The sequence below is a fragment of the Colobus angolensis genome, unplaced genomic scaffold, assembly GCF_000951035.1.
Source record: "Colobus angolensis palliatus isolate OR3802 unplaced genomic scaffold, Cang.pa_1.0 Scaffold146, whole genome shotgun sequence".
In the NCBI taxonomy this organism is placed as follows: Eukaryota; Metazoa; Chordata; class Mammalia; order Primates; family Cercopithecidae; genus Colobus; species Colobus angolensis.
The window spans coordinates 2519078-2540866 of NW_012114555.1; the positions used below are offsets into that span (position 1 = coordinate 2519078).

The 21789-nt window shown below is 40.5% G+C and overlaps 1 protein-coding gene across 4 annotated transcripts in view; it reads right to left on the reverse strand.

Annotated features, from left to right (window-relative positions):
- Window positions 1-21789, reverse strand: part of RBPJ (recombination signal binding protein for immunoglobulin kappa J region) — a 102919-nt gene that overhangs the window by 75783 nt on the left and 5347 nt on the right. The gene's annotated exons all lie outside the window — the stretch shown is intronic.

A 21789-nucleotide genomic window follows, 5' to 3' on the forward strand; every position in this document is an offset into this window, starting at 1 on the left:
AAAAAGAAGAAAGAAAAAATTTCAGATGTGTACATTTCTGTACCTCCAGCACTTATGACAGCACCTTGACAAAGGTGTTAAGAGTGGCAGCAAAGCTTAAGAGAAGATTGTCTGGGTCTGATTCCTAGATCCACTAGTCACTAGCTATGAGACTTCAGGCAGGTTACTTAACTTCTAGATGACTTACTTTCTCGTTTTGAAAAATTGGGGTAAAAATAATGGAGGGGGGAAAAGACTTAATACATGTAAGGCACTTAGAACAATATCTGGAACATAGTGATGACACAACGAACTGGGAAAGTGGGGAGCAGTAGTGAACCCATTGCCTCAAACCTGAATAAATGAATGGACTTTTTTTTTTTTTTAAGAGACGGGATCTTGCTTTGTTACCCAGGTTGTAGTGCAGTGGCGCAACCTCCTGGGCTCAAGTAATTCTCATGCCTCAGCCTCCTGAGTAGCTGGAACTATATAGGCATGCACCACATACCCCACTAACTTTTTTTTTTCTTTTTTTTTTGCAGAGATGGGGTCTCACTATGCTGCCAAGCTAGTCTCAAACTCCTGGCTTCAAGTGATCCTCCTGCCTTGGCCTCCCAAAGTGCTGGGCTTATAGGCATGAGGCACTGCACCTGGACTGAGTGGACTGTTTTTAAAATACAGAAAGAAATGTTAGTAAAGTCACCTGTGTGGGAACTCAAAGACTAGCACGTATATTACACCTTCACTGTTTTGGACACTTCAAAGTGTATGTAATTTTGTACCTATTACACTTCCTTATGATAATCCAATCATCATATATTAAGAATCCCAGGTCTTCTATTAACTTTATACTAAACCTTTGACCATTATGGTACTTAGTACTAGTAGGATACATATTTTATACTATTTTTCCAGTGGTCATGATATATTTTCACAGTACAATGTATGGTCTTCTGTAATCGTCATTTTGGAAAACAGCACTATTTTGTAACAACGGATCTATGTAAGAGTGCAATGGTTTGTAGAGTTTTATCAAACTCAATTTTATTACATTCATTCTTTAATAACTAAGCAATTCACTCTGATCATTTACATATATATATACACACACACACACACACAAGAATACCCCCTCAAAAACATACAAAAAACATCTGAGCATAAGTAACCCAAGTGTCTACCTACCAATGAGTGGATTTTAAATGTGGTATATGCATACAGTGGAATACTATTCTGCTTTAAAAAGAAACAAAATTCTGACAATGCTACATGGATGAACCTTTAAGACATTATGGTAAGTGAAGTAAGCCAGTCGCAAAAAGACAAATACTACATGATTCCACTTACATGAAGTACCTAGAGTAGTCAAACTCATAGAGACAAAAAGAATGGTGGTTACCAGGGACCTGGGGGGCAATGGGGAGTTATTATTTAATGGGTTTGGAGCTTCAGTTTGGGCAGATGAAAACAGCTGTGGAGATGGATGGTAGTGATGGTTGCACAGCACCGAGAATGTACTTACTACCACTAAACTGTACAGTTTAAAACTGTTTAAATAGTAAATTTTATTTATGTATATTTTGCCACAATAAACTGAACACACCTGATGAGATACATAAATAATGGATAGTAGCTTACTTTCTTCCTTATATTTTGATAAATTTTCTAAATATTTCCCTTGTTATTTTACAAATCGAACGCATTTCTCCTATTTCTTTTTTATTTTTATTTTTTTGAGACGGAGTCTCACTCTGTCGCCCAGGCTGGAGTGCAGTGGCGCGATCTCCGATCTCTGCAAGCTCCGCCTCCCGGGTTCACGCCATTCTCCTGCCTCAGCCTCCCAGGTAGCTGGGACTACAGGCGCCCACCACCACGCCAGGCTAATTTTTTTGTATTTTTAGTAGAGACGGGGTTTCACCGTGTTAGCCAGGCTGGTGTCGATCTCCTGACCTCGTGATCCGCCCACCTTGGCCTCCCAAAGTGCTGGGATTACAGGTGTGAGCCATCGCACCCAGCCCATCTATTTCTCCTATTTCTATCTTCGTTAAGTGGCACTACTCATCCTCCCAGACAGCCACGACATTCAACCATTTTCCTTCCCATCCTAAGCTAAGTCTTACAAACTGATTTTAACTTTGTAACACTACTTGAATCTGATGCCTTTCTTTTATTTCTAATGCCTCGGCCTTCATTAAGTTCTTCCTTACAGCACAGGATCACTGTAACAGTCCTATAGTCAATCACCTATCCTCAAAAGCCTAGCCTTCACAATTATTACTAGCTATTTTCTTGAAATAAAGCTCTTGTTTTAAAAGCTTTACAAAGGGCTCCACTGTTTCTTCAAATTTAAAGTTCCAAGCAAAACACTGAAAAATACCTTTTTGTCTGATCTAACCTACTCTTTTGGGCTCACCTTCACAAGGCCCTTCTGCTTCCCATACTCTATACCAAATTCTTTACTCCCTTTCTCACCATCCCCACTAGGCTCTGCTACCTCCATGCTTGTATGCACACTTCTCTATGTGGAATCCTCTTCCTTCCAACTCCGAATTGTATCCATTCGATTCTCAGACACTGCTACATGATAAAAGCAATGTAAGAACAATTTGGCAGTATCTTATCAAAAGTGTAACTGCACATATCCTTGTAACTAGCCATTTCACTTCTAAGTATCTGTCCTACAAAAATACTCAAACATACGAGACACAAAGATATTCACTACAGTGTTGTTTCTAAAAGAGAAAAACATCTAGCTGGGCACCAAATGGGAACTTGCTAAACATACTGTTACAACTATATTATGGATATGGAATACTACACAAAATTATGAGGGGCGCAACCTTAAATATACGCTGATAAGAAAAGAACTAAAGAAGAATTATAAATTTTAAAAGTAAAGACAAAGAGAACCCAAACTGTATTTATATACTTTTATGTATTTTTAAGTACACAAAGAATTTAGGAGAATATACTCAAATTTGTAACAGTGGTTATCCCTGGGGAAAGATCCTAATGGAATTTGTGCAACATTTCAAATGGTAACAGACAGGAAGAAGCCACACAGATTCACTCTCCTACTTTCTCACTCCCAATCTAGGAGCCTGATCTAGCTCCTACTCTACTTAGCTACTGTTACAGAACTTAAGCTGAATGGCACTAGCTACACAGAGCCCAAGTGCATGTGCAGCCTGTCTTGGCAGACTTACATTGGCCACAAGCTCCCTAGCTAAAAGTACTCGTAGCTGCCAGTGACACACTCTGCAGGTCCAGCTCTAGCAGAGGTGAGAAAATAGCCACATTCTTACTGGGACTCCACTCAGGCTTACCTTTCTACTGATATTCTGCTTTCTTCCAGTTAAAGGAATGTTTACCAACACTGGGCACTTGTGGTTTTTGAACAAATTCATCTCTAACAAGAACCACATCCTGAATTGGCAGGAGGGTCAGAGGAAGTCAGTACTCAGGTATTCCTTAACAAAATCTCTTGCCCCCAAATTTCTAGAATTCATCTTCCTCTAACTTAGTTAAAAAGTTTAAAACTGAGAAGTAGAAGAAGAAATCCCTTCCTAAAGCTTTCACTGGAATCCCTAGTCTGAATTAACCATTCCCTCTTCTTGTGTACCTCAACACTCCTTGGGAAATGCCTGTTATGTGAGCTACGGTGTTCTTCCTTATAGTTTATGTAAGTGTACCTGGAGTCCCCAAGGAGGCACAAACTATCAATGGCCAGGCTGTCTTCACTTATCTTTTATATAACCACTATATGTCACAGGCAAAGTAGAAAAATATAAAAATTTTTAATGGCATCTAAATAGAAAACAGTCCATCTCTATTTGTACCCAAAGGAAAAAAGCCTGTATCCCCTTTACATCACAAGAATCTAAATACAATTACAGTTTCTGTATATTGTAATTATTTGATCAGTTTCCCATGTAAAATGTCTTTGCCGGCCAGGCACGGTGGCTCAGGCCTGTAATGGCAGCACTTTGGGAGGCCAAGGCGACCCGATCATTTGAGGTCAGGAGTTCGTGACCAGCCTGACCAACATAGAGAAACCTCGTCTCTATTAAAAATACAAAAATTAGCTGGCCGTGGTGACATGAACCTGTAGTCCCCAGCTACTTGGGAAGCTGAAGCAGGAGAATCGCTTGAACTCAGGAAGTCGAGGTGGCAATAAGCTGAGATCGCACCACTGCACTGCCTGGGTGACAGAGCAAGACTCCGTCTCAAAAAAAAAAAAAAAAAATTGTTTTGCCAATAAATAAAAATACAAATTTCTAATTTACCACATTTTGCATGTTTTCCTTGTGATCTGTATTTCACGGTAAAACAAAAATCCTGCCTTCTAGTAAATATTTTGTATTTAAATAAAATACGGATATAAAAATAACATGAAAACATTAAGCTTGCTGAAAACAGTCCCTGGTGGCCATATATATTATATCATGATCTAAAGAATACTGTGCTGTGGCAGGGCGCAGTAGCTCACACCTATAATCCCAGCACTTTGGGAGGCCAAGGCAGGCGGATCACCTGAGGTCCAGGAGTTCGAGACCAGACTGACCAACATGGTGAAATCCCGTCTCTACTAAAAATACAAGAAATTAGCCAGGCGTGGTGGTGAGTGCCTATAATCCCAGCTACTCGGGAGGCTGAGGCAGGAGAATCACTTGAACCCAGGAGGCAGAGGTTGCAGTGTGCCAAGATCGCACCACTACACGCCAGCCTGGGTGCAACAGAGCAAGACTCCGTCTCAAAAAAAAAAAAAAGAATACTGGGAATTACAAGAACAATTGCAAATAGGATTTATTAGTATATGTGAAGTATACAAAGGTTGTCTAATATTTTAAATGTATTATCTAACTTATTTACTACCAAACCTATGAGATAGGCATAATAATTCCATTTTATAGACACAGAAACTGAGGTTAAGGAAGTCAAGCAACTTGCAGGAAGAGACATTTAAATGGCAGAACCAGAATTTAAAGCCTGGTCTCTCTGATTCCAAAAACAAATACACTGCCACTGCATGCATTTAACAAATCAAATCAAAATAAAAAGTTTGTTCTGATATAATGTATGTTTCCTTGCTGTGATCTACTGCATAGGCAGCTAGTAATAGGGGAATGAGGATGACATAAATGAAAATCTTGTTACTTCATAGACAATTTTTTCCTAGCATATTAATGTTTTGAAGCAACTGGAAATAAACTTTTCCTGATTAAAGGAAAAAACCTGAGCAACAGATGAATATTTTAAGAAAAAAGACTGAAAATATACAAATGCCTTTCTTTGTTGCAAATAGTAGCTGATGTAGTAGCTTCAGGAATTGCTACACTTCCCACCCGGTTTTGCTATACTTTCCTTTCCATTGGGTTTTTTAGGAATTGCTACACTTTCCACTATTTAACAAAGCTACTAGTACATAAGAAGCTGGAAAACAAAAACAAACCTTACTAAAACAATGGATTAATGATTAAGGCTACATACTGGATTAGATTTTAATTTTAATGAAAATAGTCTTTAAGAAGCAATGTCCTCCCAGAACTTACATGGCACCATAACAGATTTCTGCATGCATTAGACAAAACAAGCCCTATGAACCTTCAGTACCCATGGTCCTACCAGAATGCCCTGGATAGTTTTTGTTTGGTTTTATTTGAGGTTTTTGTTGCTGCTGCTGCTGTTGTTGTTTGAGAAAGAGTCTCACTCTGTGGCCCAGGCTGAAGTGCAATGGCGCGATCTGGGCTCACTGCAACCTCCGCCTCCCAGGTTCAAGTCTCCCTCCTTGGTCTCAAGCTGCTGACCTCAGGTGATCCACCCACCTCAGCCTCCCAAAGTGCTGGGATTACAGGTGTGAGTCACCACACCCAGCCTTGTTTGAGTTTTTTAATGAGGTGAGTGCTATGGTCTGAATATTTGTGTGCCCCTGAAAGAGGTATGTTGAAATCCTAAGCCCTAATGTCACAACATCAGGAGGAAAGACCTTTGGGAGGTGATTAGGTCATAAGGGCATAGCTCTCATGAATGGGATTAGTGTCCTTAGAAAAGACACTTGAGAGAGATCCTTCACCCTCTATTCCACCATGTGTAGATACAGCTAGAAGACACCATCTATGAACCACAGGAGGGAGCTTCACCAGACACTGAACCTTCGGCACCTTAGTCTTGGACTGTGAGAAATAAATTCTATTGTTCATAAGCTACCTAGTTTATGGTATTCTGTTATAGCAGCCCAAACAGACAAAGACAGTACGGTAAACTCCCATTATATAGAGAAAATAATGCTAAAACTGCTACCATTAGGACAAGGATGCAGGAGTGCACATTAATGCTACTCTGAATTGAAAACAATTTAAATACACAAAGATCACAATGTCAATTCACTGTGATTCCAAAGAAAGTATGAAAGAGAACTTCCCACCATAACCACACACCTCCCCCCGACCCAAAGCAGCTCTTAGCACACATTGTTTCTTAATAGAACACCTAGAAGTTAATAGCCATGGAAAGTGACCCTACCGCATAACCTGTATAAAACTAGCAGTGGGGCCTATTTGGCATGCACATATTTTCAAATACATAAACGTACTACCAAAACAGAAAGCTCATACAGGAAGGTATACATAGTTGTAGAGAAAACAAGTAATATATAGCAGCTATTTTGATAGATACCATGTCCTGTATTGTTCGTAACATAAAAAGCATTCTCAAGGCCAGGGACGGTGGCTCAGGCCTGTAAGCCCAACACTTTGGGAGGCCAAGGTAGGCAGAAGACTTGAGTTAACGAGTTCAAGACCACCCTGCGCAACATGGTGAGACTGTCTCTCTACAAAAAATACAAAAATTAGCCAGGTGTGGTGGCGCACACCTGTGGTCCCATCTACTCGGGAGGCTGAGGTGGGAGGCCTGCTTGAACCTGCAAGGCAGAGGTTGCCATGAGTTGAGCCTGGGCAACAGGGCAAGACCCATCACCTACCCCCTACCAAAAAATAAACAAAGCACTCTCAGAAAAATTCTCTCAAGTGATGCCTGGAGACCTAAGCATGTGATCAAAAACTTCTGTGTCTTCTTCCTGTTAGTATGATTATTTGCCTTCAGGACTCCCTAATTCCCTTTTACTATCTCAATAGTCTAGGTATCTATGTTCCTCAAGTGTCAGAGATCACGCACTAATGTACACAATGTTTCCACATATACTTCTGAAATCCACAGGATGGACCAGGGAGTTAGCATATTAAAAGGTAGAGCAAAATAATCTCAATTTTTTCAGGTAACCCAAACTTAATGTATGAAACACTTCGGTTAATCCAGGAAAGCTCTCTTCCTTTATATTAATAATTTTGTATGGCCTGAGCAAATAAATTAGTTCCTCTTCCCTAACTTATCACTAATTTAGAGTAAAACAGTTATTTAACTCATTTGTGCCTAGTGTTACATTATTGGAATGCTAAGCTTGTGGGAGTTATTTATATCCTACTGCTCAAGGCTATCACCAAGGTCTCATTTTTCACACACAAAAAAAATTTTACAACCTCTGGCATAAATGGGTTAAAACCATGTTTCTTACCAAGAACTGGCTAACCTGAGATTTTTTTAAACCTGTCACCATGCAAAATCCAGAAGCCATAAAAGCAAATCATTCATTTATATGTAGCCTCATCTCACAACCTCATACCTAAAATCTGTTTCCCATATTAAATGTTGGCAACCCTGTAATTACCATTGCTCGGGCCAAAAACCAGGGAATCATCTTTGAATCCTGTCTTTACTTCACATGCCACATCTAATCCAGGCATACTCTGCCTACAGGTCTTGACATTTGCTGTTTCTTCTCGCTAGAATGTTATCTCCCTTATATGCTCTCCATCCTCACCTCGTAATGTCCTTTAATCAACTGCTCACCTATCATATGTCTATAGGTTGTAGGTTTCTTGTCCCAAGCAAGGTTTAAAGTCATAATTTTCAATTCAGTACTTTGGAAAACTTCACTAAATTTAACTATGTTCAGATGTCTCTTTTTTTTTTGAGACGGAGTCTTGCTTTGTTGCCCAGGCTAGAGTGCAGTGGCGCCATCTCAGCTCACTGCAATTAAGGTTTATTTTATATAATAGTGTAAGATAAGTAGCCAAATACCATGAGGAAAGACTTGTCCTTCCTGTCATGGCAGAAAAATTGAAATATGACTTCGGAAAGCATATGGACATAAACTAAAATGTATTTTTCTGTGAGCAAATTACCGTATATATAAGCACATAGAAAGCTGTTGAAGATCATAGGGCAGAGTGGAGAAACTAGTATTAGAAAAATTACCTAGCGTGAGAAATTTGCCGTAAAGTTGGTAGTACAGATCATTTTTCTAATACACCTTAGTTTACAGTCTTTGCTGGCTTCTTAATGAAATATAAAAATTTGTAAGAAAGTATCTACAGGAAAACATTCTCAACTACAAATTCATTCCACAGTTAAAATTTATTGTGTCTTACACGAGAGCCACTCTTGTAGGTTCAGAGCTAGAGCACTGAACAAAAAGACAAGGTCTCTGTCTTCATGGAGGGAGCTTCTTGACTTCTTTAATAAAAGCATTTTATGAAATAACAGTGAGAGCATTATTTGCTCCGCAAGTAGCTGCTTTAACCGAAATAAAACAAATTTCTGTAGAAAGTGTACTGAAATTCTATCACACAAGACATTTCAGTGTACTGAAATTCCATCTTACATTAGCAAGACAAGAAATTAAAGGCAGAATGGCACAAAGTACTGCCAATGTAATAGATACAGTTACTTTTATGAAACAATACATCATCATGAGACAGACAGTGCCATGAAAATCTCTTATACCACATGGAGGTCTGCTGTTTATCTCGTGGCAAAGCACTTAGAAGTAAAAGTGTTGTGAAACTTGATGAGTTACTCATTTTCTCTATACAAAAAGGTCCCCAAATCAATTACTTTTCCTGTGAAGACAAGTAGCTGCCTGTAGTATGGTACCTAGTAGACATGTCTGTAAATCAAAACACTTAAGCATGGCATTTAAACAATAGCTTTTCAGCTAAGAAAATCACTTACTTATATCAAAATAAAATGAACTTGGACCCAGTCCTTTGAATGACTCTATCACAAAGTATTAAAGGAGTGATATTCAAATAAAAAAGATAAAAAGAAGTGATATTCAAACACATTGTTCTCACTAAAAACTACATGTGAAGATTGGCCAGGCACGGTGGTTCATGCTTGTAATCCCAGCACTTTGGGAGGCTGAGGTGGGAGGATCACTTGTGTCCAGAAGTTTGAGGCCAGCCTGGGCAACATAGCAAGACACCATCTCTACAAAAAAATTTTAAAAATATTAGCTGGGCATGGTGGCTCATACCTGTAGTGCCAGCTACTCAGGAGGGTGAGGTGGGAGGATGGTTTGAGCCCCCGAGGTCAAGGCTGCAGTGAGCTGTGATTGTGCCACTGCACTCCAGAGCCTGGTGCACATGCGCACGCACACACACACAAACACACAAAAACTTGTGATGACAAAATGAGTTCCTGCCATTAACTATTAAAAATATCTTTAAAACTTTGTTTACAGACCAGACATGGTAGCTCACATCTGTAACCTCAAACACTCTGGGAGGCCTAGGTAAGAGGATAACTAGAAGCCAGAAGTTTAAGACCAGCCTGAGCAACACAGTGAGACTCCGTGTCTACAAAAAAATTTTTAAATTCATGGGCCGTGATGTCACATGCCTGTAACTCATATCTACTTGAGAGACTAGGGCAGAAGGATAGCTTGAACTCAGGAGTTCAAGGCTGCAGTGAGCTATGATCATGCCACTGCTCTCCAGTCTGAGTGATAAAGTGAGACCTCATCTCAAAAAAAAAACCAAAACACAAAAATCAAAAAACAACCAACCAAACTTTTTGTTGTTGAGGTGAAAAGCTTTGTTTACCTCATCTTTATCACAATATTTTTTAAAATTTCAAATTTATGTACATATTTCAGTATATCGGTACAGTACGATATGATAGTCACATATATTGGGGTACATGTTAAGTTTCTACTTACTGGTAAGAGCAAGCAATCAAAAGTCTAGAGGCAATTAGTTGAAAGAAAAAAAAAAAGAAACCGATGTATGTGCCACATGGCTCTTACAGTGTATGGATAAAGATCCCAAAGACAAGTAATATCTTTGGCTTCACAGTAATGAACCGAGTTCATCACCTCATTTAGTATTAGAAGGACTTAGCAAAAATATGAAAGAATCAAAGCACAAACATCACTCCTCCAGGAGACAAAGACAGAATATTTTTTCTGATTAAAATGAAACAGCAGGCTGGGCACGATGGCTCAGGTCTGTAATCCCGGCACTTTGGGAGACCAAGGCAGGTGGATCATCTGAGGTCAGGAGTTCGAGACCTGCCTGGCCAACATGGTGAAATCCCGTCTCTACTAAAAATACAAAATTGGCCAGGCGTGGTAGCATGTGCCTGTAATCCCAGCTACTCGGGAGGTTGAGGCAGGAGAATCACTTGAAACCGGGAGGAAGGGGTTGCAGTCAGCCGAGATGGCACCATTGTACTCCAGCCTGGGCAACAACAGCCAAACTCCATCTTAAAAAAAAAAGAAAAAAAGAAAGAAAGAAACAGCAGATGTAGATTCTAAAAGAGAATCGAATTGGTACATGTCCTCTTGGTCACAGAATTACTGAATGTGTGTCACTTTCAGTAACCCCCTTTTAATTCAGGCTTTCCATTAACACATTAGAAGCAGCACAAGGTTACAGAAAAGGCAGCAATAGGAGTTACCAATAAAACTTTCATATCTTCCCTCTTTGTGTCTTCCTTCCAATTAGCATCTAAACATATCAAGCCTATTCCATCTTCAAAGCTCTACCTTAACACCTATGGTTCCACTCCCACTCTCCGTGTTCAAAGCCACTGCTCTTGAAAGAGTTGCATACTTCCTCACCTCCAATTCAACTACAGTAAGATCTCACCAGTTCACTCAAACTGTTCTTGCCATGGTCTCTGAAATCCTAAATCCAATGAACATTTAAACTTACCTCACCCTCACTGCAGCATTTGACACCACTGACCAGTGTACTTCCTTCTAGAACTGTCTTCATTGTTGTAACGCTCTACTATTGAGGCTTTTATTCTACCTTGTTTGCTAACAGTTTTCTTTTAACCGCTTCTATACCTCTACCCATTCCTTAAATTTTGGTGCTTGCCAAGTCTGTCTCTGCTTAACTCTATCAAAGAGATATTGCCCACTCCCAAGGTTCTAATTAGTATCTATGGGTCTTCAAGTGCACATTTCCAACCCTGACCTCTCTCGAGCTCCAGGAATCACCACATATAACTGGCCACTGGATATCTTCATCTAGCTTTCTCACAAGAACCTCAAAGCTGACATATTCAGAACCAAAATCTTCTCCCCAAACTAACTCAACTCCTCTACTGTGCCTTTTACCTCAGGACCACCTCATTTCAACAAATGCTGCCACTGTTCTCCTGGCAACACATGTAAAGCACCAGAATTTTTTTCCTTATTGAAAAATCTTTATTTACTATTTTTATTTTTTATTTTTATTTTTATTTTTTGAGATGGAGTCTCGCTCTGTCGTCCAGGCTGGAGTGCAGTGGTACAATCTCAGCTCACTGCAACCTCCGCCTCCCGGGTTCAAGTGATTCTCCTGCCTCAGCCGCCCAAGTAGCTGGGACTACAGATGTATGCCACCATGCCCAGCTAATTTTTGTATTTTTAGTAGAGACAGGGTTTCACCACATTGGCCAGGCTGGTCTCAAACTCCCGACCTCTGGTGATCCACCCGCCTCGGCCTCCCAAAGTGCGGAGATTACAGAAGTGAGCCACAGCACCCAGCCAATACAGCCTGTTTTTAAAATCCTAGTGATAAAGGAGTTAAGAAGATATTACTTAGGCAGACAGTGAGGGTACAGAAGTCCTCAGTAAGGTTTTCCTTTTAATGAAAAGCAGCCCCAAACCATTTTCCTTTCTCACAAAGAGCAGCCTGTAAAATCAAGCTACAGACACAGATGCCAGGAGTTGTGCCAACCATGTTCAAGATAGCGGCTCCATCTTCCCTTCTCTTTGTCAGCCATGTGTACAGTAAGGAGTAGATAAGATGGCACCTGCCAAAGGGAAAGTTTACCTGCATAATAAGATGAGGGTGGGATAGCCAGCCTCCCCCGCTGTAAACGTCATACCTGATCAAACCAATCTGTGAGCCCTATGTAAATCAGACATCCCCTCCTCCAACCTGACTATAAAACCCAGTGCATCCACAGTTGGCCGGTGTTTTCCTCTCCGAAGTCCCCTCTCTCTCACTAGAGAGAAAGCTCTTTTCCTTTTTCTTTCTTTTGCCTGTTAAATCTCCACTCCTAAACTCCTTGCACGTGTCTATGTCCTAAATTTTCCGGGCGTGAGACGATGAACCCCCAAATATTTACTCCGACAATGTGGCTACTTCACTAATACTTGACTATTTTTGAAATTTCACTAGTATAAATATACATGTAGATTCCCAATTTGTGTTTGTGTTTTAATTTCCAATGGGAGAAGGAAAACAGACATTTTAAAATGAGAAAGATTACTAACAAGTGAAATCTCCAAAAAAGCTTCATTATAGAGCTTAGAAAAGATGTGATTTTGTCATTTTAAGCCCCAGCATCACTGTATTCTCTGAAAATCTTCCCCATACACAATGGAATCCTATCCTTAATTCTAACAAAAACCTACCAATGCCTCAAAGTACAGAATGGGGTAGTCATCTGACTAAGCAGCAATGAAAATAGCATGTAGATGACAGAGTTAATGAGAGTTAAAAGGTAGAAGTAGCAGCTTGGGAATCCCTGAGAGTACAACTGAGGCAGAAAGATAAGAAAAGGGGACTTGTGATAAGAAAAGTAAAGTACTAGCTACCAGGCGATTTCTCTCATTGGAACAGACTACTCTCCCCAGGGATGTAGGAACTACATACACTTAACAATTTTGGAAGCTCTCAAGTTAATCAAGTCATATTAATATTAACATCATATTCTGTTACCAGGTGTGATCTTTCAAAAGTATACTGAGTTGGTGTGATTAGGAAATCATCCAACATAAACACGAACCTCAGTAGGCGCTTTTGGGGACCAATACTAGGAAAGCCATCTGTTTGCTAGAAATAATATTTCTACTTTCCTAGTGACTACAGCTAAAAAGAAATTTTAACTGCCTCAACACTTTAATTATTCATATAAGCTGTCCAAGAAATTAAACATACACAAAGGGATCTGTAGTCCCCTAATATTTTTTGGCTAATTATTCCACTGGTAGTCTACATCCGCTCTGCTAAAATTTGGTTATGAATCAGAAGTAACTCACTGGAAAACTTTAATGTCTTTTTAAAAGTGACTATGAATAATAACTACAATTCACAAAAATGGTTATTTTTAATGTGCACAAAAGTCCTCAGGAAAACATGTCCCACACAAAAGAACAGCTGTTAACTGTCAAAGTTTAAGCTCTTTTGTAGGAAGAATGAGACTAAATTTAACAAAATTTTCTAAATGTTTAAAAATAAAGCAGCAGCTAATTTTAAGCAGCATATTCAACCTGTATTTTTTTGAAACCTTCAATATCAACATTTTATGATCAGGAAACATGTTAAGCACTGCCTTTAAGAAGAATGTGAATCTATTATGATGAGATTCATACATACAAATAGTTCAGAGATTTGCAAATACACACTCTAACACCAGAAATACTAACCACAACCCCACATATATAGTGGGGCTTTGGGGTGGGGTGGGGAGCAGGATTCCTCATTTGTTTCAATTGCTGCTATTCCACCCTTCCTTTTTTCTCTTCTGCTTTAAAAGAAACACACATTTCCCAGGATTATTTTGAGAAATTTATCTTCTAGGTATATTTTGATTAAAAATTTACCACATCTCCCTTATTATTTTTAGGTCAGATCCAGGTGATGTCTTTTAGGGTAATACCACTTTTAATAATTATAGTTCACTATATGTCTCAATAACATATTAAAACCATATTCTTGGCTACGTGTGGTGGTTCATACCTGTAATCCCAGCACTTTGGGAGGCCAAGGCAGGTGGATCACTTGAGGTTAGGATTTCGAGACCAGCCTGGCCAACATGGTAAAACTCTGTCCCTACTAAAAATACAAAAATTAGCCGGGCATGGTGGCAGGCACCTGTAATCCCAGCTAGTTGGGAGGCTGAGGCAGAAGAATCACTTGAGCCTGGGAGGCAGAGGTTGCAGTAAGCCGAGACCGCACCATTGCACTCTAGTGTGGGCAAGAAGAGCAAACCTCTGTCACAAAAAAAAAAAGAAGAAGAAGAAAGAAACAAGTACAAAAAAATTAGCCAGGCATGGTGACACACACCTGTAATCCCACTACTCGGGAGGCTGAGGACAAGAATCATTTGAACCCAGGAGGTGGAAGTTGCAATGAGCTGAGATCACACCACAACACCCCAGCCTGGGCAACAGCGCGAGATTCTGTCTCAAAAAAACAATAAACAACCAACCAACCAACCAACCCACCCATTATTTTTCTGAAATAAAAGTGGGTACATACACTATGCCTAAAACTATTCATATGTATAAGCGGGAAATAAGTAGCTTCAAATAACCCAACATTTATATCTTTAGACAGTAACTAGAGGTAAAGCATCATCTATAAATGCTATTATACATAGTAGTTACTGTGAGCAAAAATATTTGATGACAGAAACCACGTCTATAACGTATCTTACAATTTACCTTCCCACATATCCAAATAATATGTTTAGAGATTCATTACAATAGTCAAGCAAAATATTCCAAATTCCTTAAAGTCGTAAGAAGTAAAGATTACCAGAATAGAAACTCTCAGTTTGTACCATCCTAACTCACCCTGCTGAAAAAAGTCACCCTTAGGGATTCACAATAACACACACAGAATTCATTGCAAGTGTGGCTACAATTTGTAAGCAGCCTTTCATTGCTCCACAAAGGCTCATCATTGTAGATACTCATCAGTTTTTAAGCCACATCCACAGCTGCTGTCTTAGAAAAACAACAAAATTTGACAGCAGAGACTTTAAAATGACATTTATACAACAGTTTTACATAAAACAAAAGTACTCCAGTATAACAGAAAGAATGAATGGCACGTAGAATACCGAAAAACATGAGAATCTTGAGTCATTGTTAATAGCAATACCTGTCATTTATATAATGCTAGAACCATTTTCCTAAGCTCCCTAGCATGTCAGAGATATTATTACACTGAAGAAAAGTGAAGCAGAGATACTACTCAAATTAATTAGTGGTGAACAGAATGTGTTTCATGACTAGCAACCTGTGTTTTTTGCACAAACCATTCTTCCAAAATTGTATAGTGAAATGGGGAGACAAAAAAAATTCCACATAAACCTATTCCCTGTTCAACTTTACTTTTCTGCCTCAGATCTATAATCTGCCTGGACTGAGAGGTTTGTCTGGTTAGTGAGCACACTCAATCATGTGTTGTCAGATGACTAAGTTAACCATGCATGGAAGAAAGGAAGGAGGAGGGGAAATGTTAGTAGGATCACCATATACTAAATTACACTATCACTAGCAGATGTTCATACTACAAAGTGGCAGAGGAAATGAAATCTGGAGATATGGGTTTGAATTCCAATTCTCCCACCAACTAGCGGGTAAACTTGGTTAAGTTTCTGTAAAACAAGATAATACTACCTCCCTCACCAAACTATGGCAAGGTCTAATGCAACCAGAGACCTCCTGTTCCTTTTTTTTTTTGGATAACCCAGGTGTTCAGCATTTGTACTAATGTATATACTCATCTTTTCTGTCTTCCCTCCTTTTGATACAGAGCAGTGGTTCTCAAAATGAGATTTCTGGACCAGCAGCAATAGAATCATCCGAGAACTTGCTAGAAATGCAAATTCTTGGGGTTCTACTGCAGACCTTTTGTGTCAGAAACTCTGGAGATGGGGTCCAACCATCTGTGCTTCAGCAAGCCCTCCAGATGACTCTGATGCCTGCTGAATTTTGTAAACCACTGTGAGAACTCTGCTTTGGGCAGCCTAGTTTTGCACTATGTCCCATCCCTTCTTAGCTATTTTAGGATGTTGGACTAGCCAGCTACCCTTTCTTTCTTCTCTCCTCTCAATTTTTACCTTTCTACTGAAACATTCTTGACAACATACAAACCTGCTGGTATTTCTCCTTTGGACCCCACAATCCCTTCTAATTCCCTGTTTCTTTGCGTCCTTTTACAACAGACCTCTGAAGGGTTCTTTCTGTCTCCAATTACTACTCTGCTTACTACTTACTACTTACTACTCTGCTTACTTACTACTCTGCTCCATCCTGGCAGTTGCTATTCCTTTTGTGTGGAATGTTGTTCTCTCACATACCCACAGGAATTACTCCCCTACTCCATTTAGGTTTTTGTCTCCATCACTTCAACAAAACTTACCAGTTCCCTCCACACAGCTAACTGTAGTGGTCAGTTTTGTTTGGTTTTGTTTTCATTTTGTTTGGTTTTGCTTTCTTTTTTTTTTTTTTTTGAGACCTTGTCTCGCTCTGTCACCCAGGCTGGAGTGTGGTGGTACAATCTCAGCTCACTGCAACCTCCACCTCTAGGTTCAGGTGATTCTTCTGTCTCAGCCTCTCGAGTAGCTCAGATTACAGGCGTATGCCACCACGCCCAGCTAATTTTTGTGTTTTTAGTAGAGACAGGGTTTCACTATGTTGACAGGCTGGTCTCGAACTCCTGACCTCAAGTGATCTGCCTCTCAGCCTCCCAAAGTGCTGGGATTACAGGCATGAGCCACCACAGCCAGCCAGTGGTCAGTTGTCCTTTACCACATGTTATCTGACTTGACTTACCTGATTAGCAGCATTTGATATCTTGGATCACTCCCTTCTTGTTGAGACATTTTCTTTATTTGACTTCTAGGATACTACACTTCTGTTTTTCTTCCTACCACACTGACACCTCTTTCTCAGTCTCCTTTCTAGTATTTTCTCATTTCACCATATTTAAACTTTGGAGTGTCCAAAACGTAGCCCCTGAGTTTTAGCATTACGTTGCCACCAACACAGACCTTGATGATTATGGCTTTAACTACTATGCTGATGACTCCCAAATTTTTATTCCCAGCCTTGACCTCTTTTCTAAACTCTAGACTTTATATCCAGCTGTCTCAAAAGACATTTCCTCTTGGGTGTCTAAAAAACATTCCAAACTAGCACATCTAAAATGATTTTTTTCCTTTACGACAGTATTTTTTCAAGGCTTTCACATGCTACATCCTTTTTTTTTTTTTTTTTTGAGATGGAGTCTCACTCTGTTATCAGGCTGGAGCGCAGTGGTGCGATCTCAGCTCACTGCAACCTCCGCTTCCTGGGTTCAAGCAATTCTCCTGCCTCAGCCTCCCAAGAAGCTGGGATTACAGGTGCCCGCCACCATGCCCAGCTAATTTTTTATATTTTTAGTAGAGATGGGTTTCACCATGTTGGCCAGGATGGTCTCAGTCTTCTGACCTCATTATCCACCCACCTCGGCCTCCCAAAGTGCTGGGATTACAGGCGTGAGCCACCCTGCCCGGCCCCCTATGCTACATTTCTTACTATCAGCATCATCTCTACCTTGAATTGTTACAGGATCCTCTTAACTTTTCTTCAGCTCTGTTCTTGTTCTTAGTAATGTTGCTTGAGAGATCCTTCACAAGATCCTGCAGTAGCTACCCATCTCAAAATAAAAACTAACTTCCTCCTTGTCTAAGACCTTGTACACTTTGGACCACCATTTTATCCTTGACTTCAGCTCTTACAGTTCTTCCTCTTACTACTCTGCTCCATCCTGGCAGTTGCTATTCCTTTTGTGTGGAATGTTGTTCTCTCACATACCCACAGGAATCTCTTCCTCCCTCCAGATCTTTTTCAGATATCACCTCTGTGAGGCCTTCCTTGACCGTCTTGCCTGCTTTTTATTCCACCTTTTATACTCTTTCCTTGTTTTATTTTTCTCAGTTGCATGCATCACCTTCTAACATAATGTTAATTACTTTTAAAATTCTGTCTTTACTACTAGCATATAGCACTTGGTAAGTAGTATGTACTCAATAGGTATTTGCTGAATGGATGAATTAAATGTTCTTTTTTTTTTTTAGACAGAGTCTTGCTCTGTCGCCCAGGCTGGAGTGCAATGGCATGGTCTCGGCTCACTGCAACCTCCACATCCCGGGTTCGAGCACTTCTCCTGCCTCAGCCTCCCAAGTAGCTGGTATTACAGGCTACCGCCATCATGCCTGGCTAATTTTTGTAGACACAGGGTTTCACCATGTTGGCCAGGCTGGTCTTAAACTCCTAACCTCAGGTGATCCATACACCTTGGCCTCCCAAAGTACTGGGATTACAGGCATGAGCCACCGCCCAACCAGAAGTGTTCTAATGTAACTTTTTGAATGCTCTTTTTCTCACTGATTTGGAGTGTTACTTTTACACACTGTATGTTACAAAGTTTTTTTGTATGTTTGTTTTTTGAGACCTGGAGTCTAACTTTGTCACCCAGGCTGGAGTGCAGTGTCACGGTCTCAGCTCACTGCAACCTCCGCCTCCCAGGTTGAAGTGATTCTCCTGCGTCAGCCTCCCAAGTAGGTGGGATTACAGGCAGCTGCCACCACACCCAGCTAATTTTTGTATTTTTAGTAGAGACAGGGTTTCACCATGTTGGCCAGGCTAGTCTCGAACTCCTAATCTCAAATGATCCGCTCACCTTGGCCTCCCAAAGTGCTGGGATTACACACATGAGCCACTGAGCCCCAGCCTAAACTGAAATCTGGAGACACGGGTTTGAATTCCTATTCTCCTACCAACTAGCAGGTAAGCTTGGTTAAGTTTCTGTAAAACAAGATAATACTACCTCCCTCACCAAACTATGGCAAGGTCTGAATGCAATTAGAGACCTCCTGGGTACTAAACACCACATTCAAGTAACATTATATTTGAAAGACACTATAGGCTGGTACAGTGGCTCGCACCTGTAATCCCAGCACTTTGGGAGGCCAAGGTGGGCAGATGGCTTGAGACCAGGAGTTTGAGACCAGCCTGGTCAACATGGCAAAACCCCATCTCTAAAAAAATACAAAAAATTAGCCAGGCATGGTGGCGCACAGCTGTAGTTCCAGCTACTCAGGAGGTTGAGGCTGCAGTGAGCTGAGACTGAGACAGAGTGAGATCCTGTCTCCAAACACATACACATACACATACACACACACACAGACTTTGCCGGGCCTCATGTCTGTAATTCCAGCACTTTGGGGCAGGAGGATCACGACGTCAGGAGTTCAAGACCAGCTTGGCCAAGACGGCGAAACCCCATCTCTACTAAAAATACAAAAATTAGCCAGGCATGGTGGCGGGCACGTCCAATCCCAGCTACTCAGGAGGTAGAAGCAGAGAACTATTTAAACCTGAGAGGCAGAGGTTGCAGTGAGCCAAGATCGTGCCACTGCACTCCAGCTTGGGAGGCAGAGTGAGACCCTGTCTCAAAAAAAAAAGGTCAGAGCCTACGTTATGTAACACACACCAAAACAAACAAAAAAGTCAAACTCCCAAAAAAGTCAAACTCCCAGAAGGGTTAAGGAGATACATCAATTTTTGAACTATAAAAGAGCACATAGAAGAAAAATACATATAAGAGGCCAGGCGCGGTGGCTCACACCTGTAATCCCAGCACTTTAGGAGGCCGAGGTAGACGGATCACAAGGTCAAGAGATCCAGACCATCCTAGCCAACATGGTGAAACCCCATCTCTACTAAAAATACAAGAATTAGCTGGGCATGGTGGTGCGCACCTGTAGTCCCAGCTACTCAGGAGGCTGAGACAGGAGAACTGCTTGAATCCAGGAGGCGGAGGTTGCAGTGAGCCGAGATCGCGCCACTGCACTCCAGCCTACCAATAGGGTGAGATTCCATCTCAAAAAAATAAAAAAAAAAAAAAGAAGAAAAATACATATAAGAATGTTTCCGGGCCAGGCGCGGTGGCTCACGCCTATAATCCTAGCACTTTGGGAGGCCAAGACGGGCAGATCACCAGGTCAGGAGATCAAGACCATCCTGGCTAACACGGTGAAACCCCGTCTCTACTTAAAATACAAAAAATTAGCCGGGTGCGGTGGCGGGTGCCTGTAGTCCCAGCTACTCGGGAGGCTGAGGCAGGAGAAAGGCGTGAACCCAGGAGGCAGAGCCTTGCAGTGAGCCGAGATTGTGCCAGTGCACTCCAGCCTGGGCGACAGAGCCAGACTCCGTCTCAAAAAAAAAAAAAAAGAGTGTTTCCATAATGTTAGGATGAGGAAGATTAAAAAAACACAAAGCCAAAGGAAAAACTACAAATCTGACTACCTAAAAAATTTAACTCCTGTATGACAAAAAATAAGTAAAAATGAATGACAAATGAAAAACAAGGGGAAAAAAACCATAGAATTGACAAAAGTAATATGTGGAAAATAAAAGTTCTTATATACAAAACGAGAAAAGACATAAATGAATAGACAGCCTGGGCAACGTGGTGAGTTGCTGTCTCTACCAAAAGCTTAAAAATTAGCCAGCTGTGGTGGCACATGCTTGTGGTCTCAGCTACTGGGGAGGCTGAGGCAGGAGGACTGCCTGAGCCCATGAAGTTGAGGCTGCAGTGAGCTATGACTGTAGCAGTGTACTCCCGCTTGGGTGACAGAGTAAGATCCTGTCCTTCAAAAAAAAGAAAGGATAAAGAATTATATTTCACATGGAAAATACAAATGGCCAATAACCTCATGGAAAAACCAGTGATTCCCCTTAAAGGTATCAAGATACCGGTTAACTTCACACATGCACAGATATGTTTGTGGTAGCAATGTAAAAAAATAAAAAGTTGGAAATAACCTCAAAGCAGCCAGTAAGCACGGGGAGCCACACCTACCAATAGCCAGAGGTACAAAAGAGATAACTGTTCAACCACCCAAGCAAGAAGAACAATATGCTGCTGAATTGGTATAATTCAATTTATGTAGAGGAAAGGAGGACCAACAGAAGGACAGATAGAAGAACAAGATTAAAAAATATGACATACGCATTTACATGCATTCAATACCCATGTAAAAGATGCTACACATCAAACACTAAACAGGCTGGATGCGGTGGCTCACATCTGTAATCCCAGCACTTTGGGAGGCCGAGGCAGGCAGATGTCCTGAGTTCAGAAGTTCAAGACCACCCTGGCCAACAGGGTGAAACCCCGTCTTTATTTTTAAAAAATAGAATAAAATAAAATACAAAAATTAGCTGGTCATGGTGGCTGGCGCCTGTAATCCCAGCTACCCAGGAGGCTGAGGTAGGAGAATCGCTTGAACCCAGGAGACGGAAGTTACAGTGAACAGAGATCGTGCATGCGCAACATAAAGCAAGACTCAGTCTCAAAAAGCAAAAAAACGCTGAACAAAGACCATCTAGGGCAGAAGCCAGGAAGCATTACACTGCCATTTAGGCTTTTTTACAATATATTTATAATTACTTTGGGGAGGTGGTAAAAGTTATTTTTAACTTTGAAAGGATAACTACACCTTAAAATGTTAATGTGTTTTGGTAGAATTATGCTTTTTTCTTTTTATATTTTGTTATTTTTGTTATTAGGAGAAAAAAAACTATATATACGGTATTTTAAAGAGAAAACCCTACCCATATCCTTTAACGTATGTGAAAACACCAAAAGCTTACTTAAATTTCTAAAGAATTTTTTTTTTTTTTTTTTT